Source organism: Pseudochaenichthys georgianus, chromosome 20 (genome assembly GCF_902827115.2).
Source record: "Pseudochaenichthys georgianus chromosome 20, fPseGeo1.2, whole genome shotgun sequence".
Classification (NCBI taxonomy): Eukaryota; Metazoa; Chordata; class Actinopteri; order Perciformes; family Channichthyidae; genus Pseudochaenichthys; species Pseudochaenichthys georgianus.
The window spans coordinates 20834962-20846735 of record NC_047522.1 but is presented as its reverse complement, the minus strand read 5'-3'; the positions used below and the strand labels follow the sequence as shown (position 1 = coordinate 20846735).

The 11774-nt window shown below is 45.3% G+C and overlaps 1 protein-coding gene across 1 annotated transcript in view; it reads left to right on the top strand.

Moving 5' to 3' along the window:
- The window catches only part of LOC117466088 (vasoactive intestinal polypeptide receptor 2-like), a 59454-nt gene that overhangs the window by 31184 nt on the left and 16496 nt on the right, over nucleotides 1-11774 (top strand). The gene's annotated exons all lie outside the window — the stretch shown is intronic.

The following is an 11774-nucleotide window of genomic DNA, read 5'->3' as shown; positions in this document are numbered from 1 at the left end:
TTTAAAGGTTAAGGCAGAAATCTGACAATGCTGTGTTTAGTGTTTGTTACCACAACAGTTTCCAAGCACACAGGAAGTCCCACACAGAGAGCAGAACGTGCTGAAAGGGCAGATCACACTCTGCATTCAGTGAGTGGATCATATCTGTGACCTACGTACCGCAGCACCACAGACCCACCACAGACCCAGTTTACATGAGCTGATTTAATGATACGTTTCAATGAACGTTTGTTCAGAACGTTTGTTCAGCATTTTCTACATCCTATACTTCAAGATGTATTCTGCATGTCTGGCAATGTATTTCAGCTGTCAGCATTCCCACTGCAGGGTATGAAGGGATTTGTTTTTGTTTTGCTTAAAATATAAAAATACGCTCTTACAAAATCCTCAAACTAGAAATCTCGACGCACCACCCGATGCTTAGGAGAGACTTTCTCATTTAGTTTGTCTACATGTTCCATGAATCAAGGAAATGTTGTACTTCTGACTTTATTTGACCAACTCTGAATGCTGAAACCTCCGGATAACTTCAGGATTGTGGCTTTTGTCGTCCGTTACTTTTGAAATGCATTAGCTCAGTATAAAAGGAGGAAGGATCACAATATGTCAAATAGTTTCTAATGCACACATGGTCCCCAGACTATCCCCTCACGAGAGTCGTCAACTGTCAATGTGTCTCTTAAAGTGACAAACGTCCCTAAATAACAAAGGAATCCACCTCCAATGGAGTGTGAACATATTGTTATCACTCCGATAGTCAGGTGTAGGTTTTACGGTTTCAGCGCTCATCGGTTGTGGTGAAGCCAGAGGACTGATTTCATATTTGCAGTTTAGTGTGTCAGCATCTCTGCGTCTGGGTTTATCTGAACAAAGAAGACGGGCTGACAGAGATGAGGGAAGACGTGAGGAGAGAGGAAGGAGGGCTGACATACAAAACACAAAAGCACAATTTGATGATGATGTTTTTGTACGTTTACGCAATATAATTCAGATTGTGTGTAAATACCAAATAGACTCCTTAAAATGTATCTAAAATACATCCTACTTGAACACAGAGGTTATTGTTGGTATTATCCTACTGGAACTATTCCCGTCTCATTGCCTATGAATGCAGAATCTATTTAAAGGGAACAGTGTGCTCATAATCTCATCTTCTATCCTTTTACTCTGGGCTTTATATTCCATACTTCCTCACCACTGGAGAGCAGCTGCATGTTGTTGTGGCGAGACGCTGGCTTAACTCTCAGCGGCTGCAGCTGCTCTGTAATCCCCCTCCTCTGAAGGTACAGTGGAGGAACTCATATCCCTGCTATCTCAGAATGACGGCATATTGCAAACATCTCCTTGTAGTTTTCTCTACAGTCTTAATGCGTGTTGTGTATCGTCCTGTTTGATGCCACGGAGCTTATCTTCTGACCGCCCCTGTTATTGCTTGTACTCGCAGCTGCATTCCACGACCCTTTGGATTATTTCGAGCTTTAAATAAGCAGGTAATATCCAGGTTTACGGGAACATCCTGAAACCATTATTGAGTCCACACTGAGTTCAGGCCACACAGCGCTCTCTCACTTTCTGTGAGTAGAAAAGGAAGTGGAACTCGTTCGTTGTGTTACCGTTATTTTAATTGGCACTTCACAAGATTTAAATTTGGATCAAGCTGATACTCTAAACATTGTTTTAGCTGTGAGATGTGTGCACTTGCTGTCTGTCCACAGCACATCTGGCATTCTGCTGGGCCTATCAAACACATATTTGTTGCTACATTTTTACTATTGCTCTACGATATTGTGTGTGTGCAATGATTTACTCTTTTCAGAAACATGTTATTGACTGCTGACTTCTTAAAACTCAGCAGCGGCCATTGGGGGACCAAGTGAAAGCTGATAGCTAGTCAACTCACAACAACTCACCTCTTCAATCTGGATTTTAAAGGTGGGGTAGGTACGTTTCAGAAACCGGCTCGAGATACACTTTTTGTTATATTCCATGGAATGCTCTTAACATCCCGATAGCAATGAATATCTGAAGTGCTTTGACAACAAATCCATAACAAAATGTCATCTGTGGAAGCCGTAATACTGTAAAAAGTACGACCAATCATCTGAGCCGGGCCGGCTAAAGTAACTGGATGGCCTACCTGCCTGTCAGCCTTCCATCGGGGCACAAACTTATCTCGTGCCGTCATTGGTCATGTGCGCGTTCGTGTGTGTTGGAGGAGGGGCTCTGTAAGGAAGTGGCAGATTTTCTCCTGCTGTGTATTTTCAAATTCTAGCGATCTCGAGCCGGTTTCTCAAACTTACCTACCCCACCTTTAATGTGTGATTGTTTTTGTATTATTTGACTTTAACTGTATATTTATTTGTGGTTCCTTTCTTTTCTTTTCACTATATCTGTAAAGCGTCTTTGAGCACCTGTAAAAGCGCTAACAAAATAAATATATTATTATTATTATAGTTAGCAGCTTTTGCCGGAACACTGACCATTTCTGTTCAGAGTTATGAATTTCTTACTCATGCATGCTTACAGTGAAGAAAGAATAAAGAATCAGAACATTTTTCATGATTTGAATTAAATATGGGATGAAACTGATATCAGACGTTCATGTAAAACTCTCACACGACTATTGCAGTATAATGCAAGTCTCATTTATCCTGTCATTAACTAACTTCTTCCCAAATACTTGCATTCTCACTAAAACCTAATCTAAGTAGGCTGATAGTAACAGGACGATGTTTTGCACTTGAGATTTTGTATGTTTAAACTCATTGGAGGTTTTAATAATTTGTCAACAAGCGGCTGTTGTAGATACAGATTTAGGATGAGTGATATCTTTTTATTGGTTTAATTTAAAGGATTGAAGCAGAGAAAAACTAAAACAAAAAGCTAGTACAGAAATAGTACAGACACTAATGAGATCATGAGCTGAACATAGAGCACCATGACGGAAAACAGTAGAACAGAAAGATGACACACACTGACTGATCCTCTCCAGAGCCCTCAGGTGTGGGTCAGTCTCTCACTGAAGCTTCTTTTTGTTTCCTGTTGGAGAGACAGAGGTTTTCCGTCTGGAGAACATTCAGCTGAGACCAGACGTCACCTCTGGCACACACACAGATACACGCACTTCACACACACTGCGGAAACAGGAGTGTCCTCTGATCACAGAATACATTTCATTCAACAAGCGTTCACACACGTAGACTCGAACAATGGAGACATGAGAGGATGTATTGGAACGTTAACCTTTTTAAGGAGAGATTAAAATGTGTCCAGGAAGTGTGAAGCTGATATTAAACCCCACATTTCTTGTATGTGAAAACCTACTTTAGAGTAAATCTAATTCCGATATGTTTCTATACTATAAAAAAAAAAGTACATACTATATAGGCTATCCTGTTCTGTTGTCACCATGCTGGGGAAACACCTTTGTTTGAATATTATTTATGCGATAAAGCATTAAGGCTTTCTGTCAGAGAAACCTATCTATATGGATTATTGCCTTGATTTATTTTTTTGTATTTAGTGATAGGAGTACAAGACAATTGAATACAAGTACAGTGTCTTTGTTACGTCCCCACTAAGGTCTAGGGGACCTGGAGACAATAACATACAACCAATACAAATGAGGGAGTCAGCGTAACAGTTTACAAAAGGTTTATTTTGTAAACCCAGAACCGAACAGACATAACTGAAACACTGTTGGTGAGGAGGAGGAGTCAAAGGGTTGTGCCAAACAAAAGAAACCAGCATAACAAAACCCGGCCTATCTCTACAACTATCCTTTGAAACCAAAACAAAAACCCTCACTAAGCAAACAAAGTTGACAAAACAATATACAGGGGTGGCAACAATCCGCTAACCTAGTGTGTCTAACATTAATTAGCTACGTGGTGAGAAATGGACAGGGTACCGCAGACTTACCTAACTCCTCCACCTCTCAACACACACACTTTCAAAAAGGTCAGACAATACAAAGATAATGAGTTGCTAAACACTGCAGTCAATTGCAGGCTCTTCATTCAGCAACAGGCCCAGAGTGAGAGAGCGAGAAGACTTCCTGGGTGCCTCCTTTATGGTCGGCCCTGGCTGCTGATAGGCCAGCTGAGGGTGAGAGGATCCAATCAGCCATCAGACTCAGGTGCACAGGCAGATACCGATCAGCTGCTGATCAGCTGTGCAGAAGACAGGGAGAAGAGAGAAACACAGGAGGGAAGGAAAACCACACCAGTACAGCCTGCCTGGCACGCAACACCCCCACACATATAAATCCAAACAGTATGTTTGGACCTGACAATAAACATTTACAAAGCAAATAATTTCCTGGTTATCAGGAAGATGAGACAAGTAATGGGCAAATCAGCAAATACCTCAGTATTGCCCCCTGTGGTGTTGCACTGCACATCACCAACTCATCCTCATCTGAGCTCACCCTCGAAGCTGAAGCCATAGGAGAGACGGTTGTCTCCACCTGGTGAGCTTTAGAAGACTCACTTTGGTCATCCCTGGTGCAGTACTTCTTCTTCTTAGTTTTAGGCAAGGGTCCCACACAATCCACAATCACCCTTTCAAATGGCTCTCCCATTACTGGAATAGGAACGAGAGGAGCAGGGTGAATCACCTGATTCGGTTTACCAACAACTTGGGACACATGACATGTTCGACAATAAAGAACTACCTCAGACTTAAGTCCTGGCCAAAAGAAGTGTTTTAAAACTCTTTCATACGTTTGTTACCCCCATGTGACCTGACCACGGATGATCATGAGCCAAGGACATCACCTGAGAACGATAGGCTGTTGGCACGACAACCTGATAAATTGCAACGGAGTCTGACTCCTCACAGGCATCACTAATCCAGCGAGGCATCAATAGGCCATCTTCCATAATGTAGGCCATCTTCTTTGATGTTACAAAAAGGTTCGATGAAAAAACTAGGAATTAAATAAGATGGCTAGAGTCAACAAAAATGTATCCTTAGGTGCTTTTATTGACACCAACATGCTGAAAAAACACAAAGTAACAAGGATTTTACAGGAAGAAATCAAAACCCTCCTATATACATACAGGTCGAGGACATATAACTGGTACCTCTCCGCTCTACAGCCACGATCAGACTCCTCAAAACACTTGTGGCCAGGGTTTTATACATGTTAAGCCCCTCCCCATAGGATAATCCACTATTTATACCCCTAACCAATGTCATTCTAATCTACAAACACATTCACAATGCAAGACAAATTACCCAAACACAACAAATCAAAATAGGTCAACATATTATCTCTTTGACCACAGAAGCCCCAAACAATAACATTTGTACACTCGCAAGAAAAGTGCCACCCGCGCCCATGCACTACATGGTATGCTCCAATTGCGCACAGGTATTCCCACTGATTGAGCCTCTACTTAAGGCTGCTTCTTTCTGTGGCTCTGTTTGGCCTTCACAGCCTTGAAGGAGAGGGTAAGCAGGTTACTTGCAAAAAGACTTCCAATAAATTAGGTTTGAACAAACAATGACTTGGGTTTTATTTGATCAAATGTGTGTTACCCTCAGTGTGCCTTTTACCATGCCCCTATGCCAACTGTGATGAAGGCTTCTTCTTCACATTACCACCCTCCTCTCCTACATCAACGATGTTTGGCAGCCTTGACAGGTAGTCTGCGGTGACGTTTTCCTTGCCTGCTTTGTGCCACACACAGAACTTGAATGGTTGTAGTTCAAGATACCATCTAGTCACCCTGGCGTTCCGGTCCTTCATGGTCTGAATCCACGTCAAGGCTCTATGGTCCGTCTGTAGGTCGAATTCCCTCCCGAGTAGGTAGTACCTTAGGCTGTCCAATGCCCACTTGATTGCCAGACACTCCTTCTCGATGGTGGAGTACCGGGTTTCACGGGGCAGAAGTTTCCTGCTGAGATACAACACTGGACGTTCCTCTCCTGGTTCTCCCTGAGCCAGCACTGCACCGATGCCCACTCCAGAGGCATCCACCTGAACCAGGAAGCGTCTTTTGAAGTCAGGACTCTGCAGTACCGGAGACGAGCACAGTTTTTCCTTCAACTCCTGGAAAGCCCTTTCACACTCTTCATTCCATTCCACAGGATTCCGAGCAGCCTTGCACGTGAGGTTGGTCAATGGAACTGCTAGAGTGGCAAACTGAGGAATGAAACGTCAATACCATCCAACCAGGCCAAGAAAGGACCGTACTTGTTTCTTGGTACGAGGTCTCGGACTGTTCAGGACGGCCTCAACTTTGTCCACCTGTGGCCTGACTTCACCGTTCCCCAGCTGATACCCAAGGTAACGAGTCTCCTGCTTAGCCCACTCACATTTCTGTAGGTTTAGTGTGAGTCCTGCGGCATGGATTGCACCTAGGACCCGACGAAGGTGATCGAGATGTTCCTCCCAGGTCCTGCTGTAAATGACCACGTCATCCAGGTAGGCAGCACTGCAGTCCTCGCACCCCAGAAGAACTTTGTCCATTAAACTCTGGAAGGTTGCTGGGGCACCATGTAGACCAAACGGCATCACAGTAAACTGGAAGAGGCCTAGTGGGCTTCTGAACGCGGTGAGGTGCCGGGACTGGCTTTCCAAGGGGACCTGCCAATACCCCTTGCAGAGGTCCAAGGTAGTGATGTAGTTGGCTCGACCAATCCTCTCCAGCAGGTCCTCAATCCGGGGCATTGGGTAGGCATCAAAGAAGGAGATGGCATTCAGCTTCCTGAAGTCAATGCAAATGCGGAGAGAGCCATCCTTCTTGGGTACAATGACAATAGGGCTACTACACTCACTGGTTGATGGTTCAATTACTCCCAGCTCGAGCATCAAGCGGATTTCTTCCTTCAACGCCTCCACTAAACGTTCCGGTACTCTGTAGCATGCCTGCCGAACTGTGTTCTGCCCCGGTTTTACTCGGATTACATGCTACAACACACCTGTCCGGCCTGGTTTCTGTGTGAACAAGTGGGGAAGGGTATCGAAAATAACTTGCAAGTCAACTGGCTTCTTACCATCCAGGTGGGAGAGATCGACCTTCGCTGGCTGCTGATTCGAGGCACCAACTACCCCTTCGGAGTCATCCTCTTCAACCACCCTGCGGGCCAGTAGTGAGGTGATGGGAGGAGGGCTGCTTCTTTCCTCCCATGCTTTAAGGAGATTGACATGATAAGTCTGTTTTTTTTCTTCTTTTCTCCGGGTGCAAGATCTCATAAGTCGTAGGCCCCATCTTCCTTAACACTTCAAACGGTCCCTGCCATTTGGCCAGTAGCTTGCTAGAGGAAGAAGGCAAGAGTAACAAAACCTTTTGACCTGGTTTGAACTCACGGTTGCGTGCTTGCTGGTCGTACCATCGTTTTTGAGTCTTCTGGGCATCCATTAGATTGAGCCTGGCCTCCTCTCGGTACTGATCCAACCTGTCCCTGATCTGGAGGACATACTGCAAAATACCCTGCCCTTCTGCCTTTTTGTCTGTTACCTTTTCCTCCCAGTTACGTTTCAACAGATCCAAGGGCCCTTGGACTGGCCAGCCGTAGAGTAGCTCGAACGGGGAAAATCCGGTGGACGCTTGAGGCACTTCCCTGTAGGCAAAGAGTAGAAAGGGTAACCACTTATCCCAGTCTTTTCCAGTATCAGATACGAACTTCTTTAGCATCCTCTTGAGGGTTTGGTTAAACCTTTCAACAAGTCCGTCAGTCTCTGGGTGGTAAGGAGTCGTCTTGATAGCTTTTATCCCCAACTCCTTATGCAGTTGACCCATCAGGCGTGATGTGAAGTTGGTTCCCTGGTCCGTCAGAATTTCCTCAGGGATTCCTACACGAGAAAACAGCTGAACAAGAGCACTGATCAACTTTGGGGTGGTTATAGACCGGAGAGGAAAAGCTTCAGGAAACCGAGTAGCATAGTCACATACCACAAGAATGTACTGGTATCCTGTTGAGCTTTTTTCCAGGGGCCCCACAATGTCCATGGCAATCCGCCTGAATGGGGTTGTTATCACCGGCATGGTTTGGAGGGGTGCTCGGTTTGATTTGCGGAGAGGACAAGTTTTCTGACACTCTGGGCATGTTTTACAATATTTCTGCACATCAGTGTACATGGAAGGCCAAAAGAACCTAGAGGCAAGTCTGAGATACGTCTTATAGTGACCTAGATGTCCTGCCCATGGAAGTGTGTGTGCAAGGTGTAGTACTAGGGATCTACAGCTACCTGGCACAACTAATCTCCTGCCGTCTTGCTCTTCCCCCTCATAAAGCAGGTCATTGTGGAGCACGTATGCTGCACCACCTACTAGAGCGGTTTGATTGGCTGAGTTTAACACCTTGGTTAGCAAAGACTTTAACAAGGGATCAGACTGTTGCAACATGGTCATATTCTCTGGTATTTCCCACTTTATATTTGACAAAGCATTGCCAGGCATTTCACCAGGTACAGGTGACCAAGCGTGTTTTTCTAACCGCCGTTGCCGACGTGTTTTCCTTGGTGCATTTGTTCCAGCACTGCACAGACTACCACATAAGTCTGGCAGAGGCTGGACACCAGGATTTGCTTGGGCTTTTACCTGTGACCGTGTCACTACGAAACAAGAAACATGCATTTTCTGTCCTGACAAGGGTTCACAGACATGTTTAGTACTGCTAAGGAGATCATATAGAATAGGCAAATCCCTCCCCAACAGCATCTCAACAGGTAAACTTTCAATTACCCCCACGTTTAACAGATACCTTTGGCCTTCTACATCAACTGTAAGCTCTACCTGTGGTTCTGGCTTGCAATCACCATGTACACATAACACATCTGTCTGCTGGTTGTAGTCAATAGCACAAGGCACACAACTTTTCCTAATGAATGACATGGAGCTTCCAGAGTCAAGGAGAGCAGTTATCATTTTACCATTAACTTTTACCGGGATCACTTTACACCCTTCTTCCCTGTCTTGACAGTCAATCTCCTCACCCTTTCTGGGCACATAACACAGTCCTGTCAGTTTTGGCTTCTTCAGGGGGCAATCTGACGCTTTGTGTCCCTGCTGCTGACAATGATAGCATACAAAAGGTTTAGTCCCTGACTGAGCAGAGGGTCCCCTGTCATATGCCCCCCGGTTACCTTGACCAACCTTTGGAAAGTTGTCCCTTTGGTGGTTCCAGTCCCTGGTTTCATCCCGCGTTGGTCGTGATGTCGCCCCCTTTCTGGCGTTCAGGAACTGCATGGCCAACTTGGATGCTATAACACCATCCTCCGGTTCATGTTCTTTTACCCACGTACGAGTATCTGGAGGAAGCACCTGCAGCAGCTGCTCCAGGATGATAGTCTCCCCCATCTGTTCTTTACTCTTCTGCTCCGGTCGCATCCAGCGACGATAGAGCCCTTTCAACCGGTGGTATGATTCTGTCGGTGTCTCCCCCGTTGGCGATGAGGTGGCCCGGAACCGCTGCCGATAGGTCTCTGGAGAGATGTCAAATTTGACCAATAGCCCCTCCCTCAGATCTGGGTAGCAGTTGGACATGTCTTCATCCATCGCGGTGTAGGCCTCCAGGGCTTTTCCAGTTAGCAAAGGGACAAGTCGACAGGCCCATTCCTCCCTTGGCCACTGCCATGTCTTTGCCATGCGTTCGAAGCGTAGAAGGTAATTTTCAATGTCTTCACCATTTTGATATACTGGCATCTTTGGCTCCTTACAATGAACTGCCGCTACACCCCCAGAAGGATTACCAAATCTGTCAGGAGAAGACATCAATGAAGGCCCAACGTCAACGTCTGGACCCCCCCGGTAGCGATGTACAGGCTGCTGGGAGGCCTCAACTGAGACCCGCAGGCCCCTGAGCTCCTCCTGTAGGATATCATCTCTCCTCTGCTGAGCCGCTATGAAGTCCCTGACAATATTTACAATGTCAACGGTTGAGGGACCCGCTCCTGGAGATGGCCCAGGTTGCCGCTGCTGGATTTTCGGTTTTGCCCCTTGGGTTTCAACACTAATTGATAGTCCTTCTTCCTCTGACGTCACAGCTGTGTCCCATTCCTCAACCTTCTTCAAAAAAAGTTTTCGCTCAGAGCGTAGTCCAGTTTGTGTTTTAACAACACGTCCCTTTTTGCGACTGGCCATCCCACTTCTGACACCATATGTTACAAAAAGGTTCGATGAAAAAACTAGGAATTAAATAAGATGGCTAGAGTCAACAAAAATGTATCCTTAGGTGCTTTTATTAACACCAACATGCTGAAAAAACACAAAGTAACAAGGATTGTACAGGAAGAAATCAAAACCCTCCTATATACATACAGGTCGAGGACATATAACTGGTACCTCTCCGCTCTACAGCCACAGTCAGACTCCCCTCAAAACAGGCCAGGGTTTTATACATGTTAAGCCCCTCCCCATAGGATAATCCACTATTTATACCCCTAACCAATGTCATTCTAATCTACAAACACATTCACAATGCAAGACAAATTACCCAAACACAACAAATCAAAATAGGTCAACATATTATCTCTTTGACCACAGAAGCCCCAAACAATAACATTTTTATACTTGCAAGAAAAGTGCCACCCGCACCCATGCACTACATGGTATGCTCCAATTGCGCACAGGTGTTCCCACTGATTGAGCCTCTACTTAAGGCTGCTTCTTTCTGTGGCTCTGTTTGGCCTTCACAACCTTGAAGGAGAGGGTAAGCAGGTTACTTGCAAAAAGACTTCCAATAAATTAGGTTTGAACAAACAATGACTTGGGTTTTATTTGATCAAATGTGTGTTACCCTCAGTGTGCCTTTTACCATACCCCTATGCCAACTGTGATGAAGGCTTCTTCTTCACACTTGGCCTCTTCCTGACTGATAACAGAAGAGACATTTAGAAAGTGTCTCATCACTTAACTGAGCTGCTATGAATTCTTCCCGAGTGGCAGGCAGTTGTACAAGCTCTGAGCTGTTACTGGGTGATCCAGCACCAGCAGACCGGGCCTCCTCTGGCAGACGATCCGACACAGTCACGTCTTCAAGAAACTGCCCTGTAGCAAGAAAAGAATCAGACAAGTCCTCTCCGTATTTCTTTGACTGGGCCCTCGTAACAACACAAGCAGGAAAGATTTCGGGAGGTACTTCAGCTGATTTCTCTGCGTCTAAACTTAGATCCGGAGAATCAATGACCTCAGGTACTGGCTTAACTTTGCCCCCAGCCAAGTCATTACTGAGGATGAAATCAACACCTTTGATGGGCAAGGCAGGGAGGACAGCTACTTTAAAGAATCCTTTGACAAGAGATGAGTGAATATAAACATTGTGCAAAGGAGCCGCAACTAGTGTCATGCCTACCCCTTGAACAACAGCACTTGATCCACATGATGAACTGGAGGTTAAAGGTAAGATGCCTTCTCTAATAATGGACTGAGAACCTCCTGTGTCCCTAAGTACCTGTAATGGCAGCTGGTCTTTAGGATCCCCAGTTAAAGAAACAAAGCCCTTGGAAATAAAGGGTTTGAAACAGGGATCAGGTACATCGTCTTCCTGGGACATTTCCATGTCTGATAGGGAAACTCCTTTAATGAGTCCCATGCCTTTTGGCGTCTGAAAGCGTTGCGAAAATTGTTGCTTACGCTTTAAGAAATGACACCCTGAAATAAGGTGTCCTGTTTTATGGCAGTAGCTACACTCACGGGGCCCCGTGGAGGTGATGGTGGTCCTCTAGACCTTTCAGAAGTTGTTGGGCCAAGATCAGGTCTTCCGGTTTGTGATATTGAAGCTCTATCTGGGCGCAAGGGTGAAGAAAACAGTCTTGTGAGTGA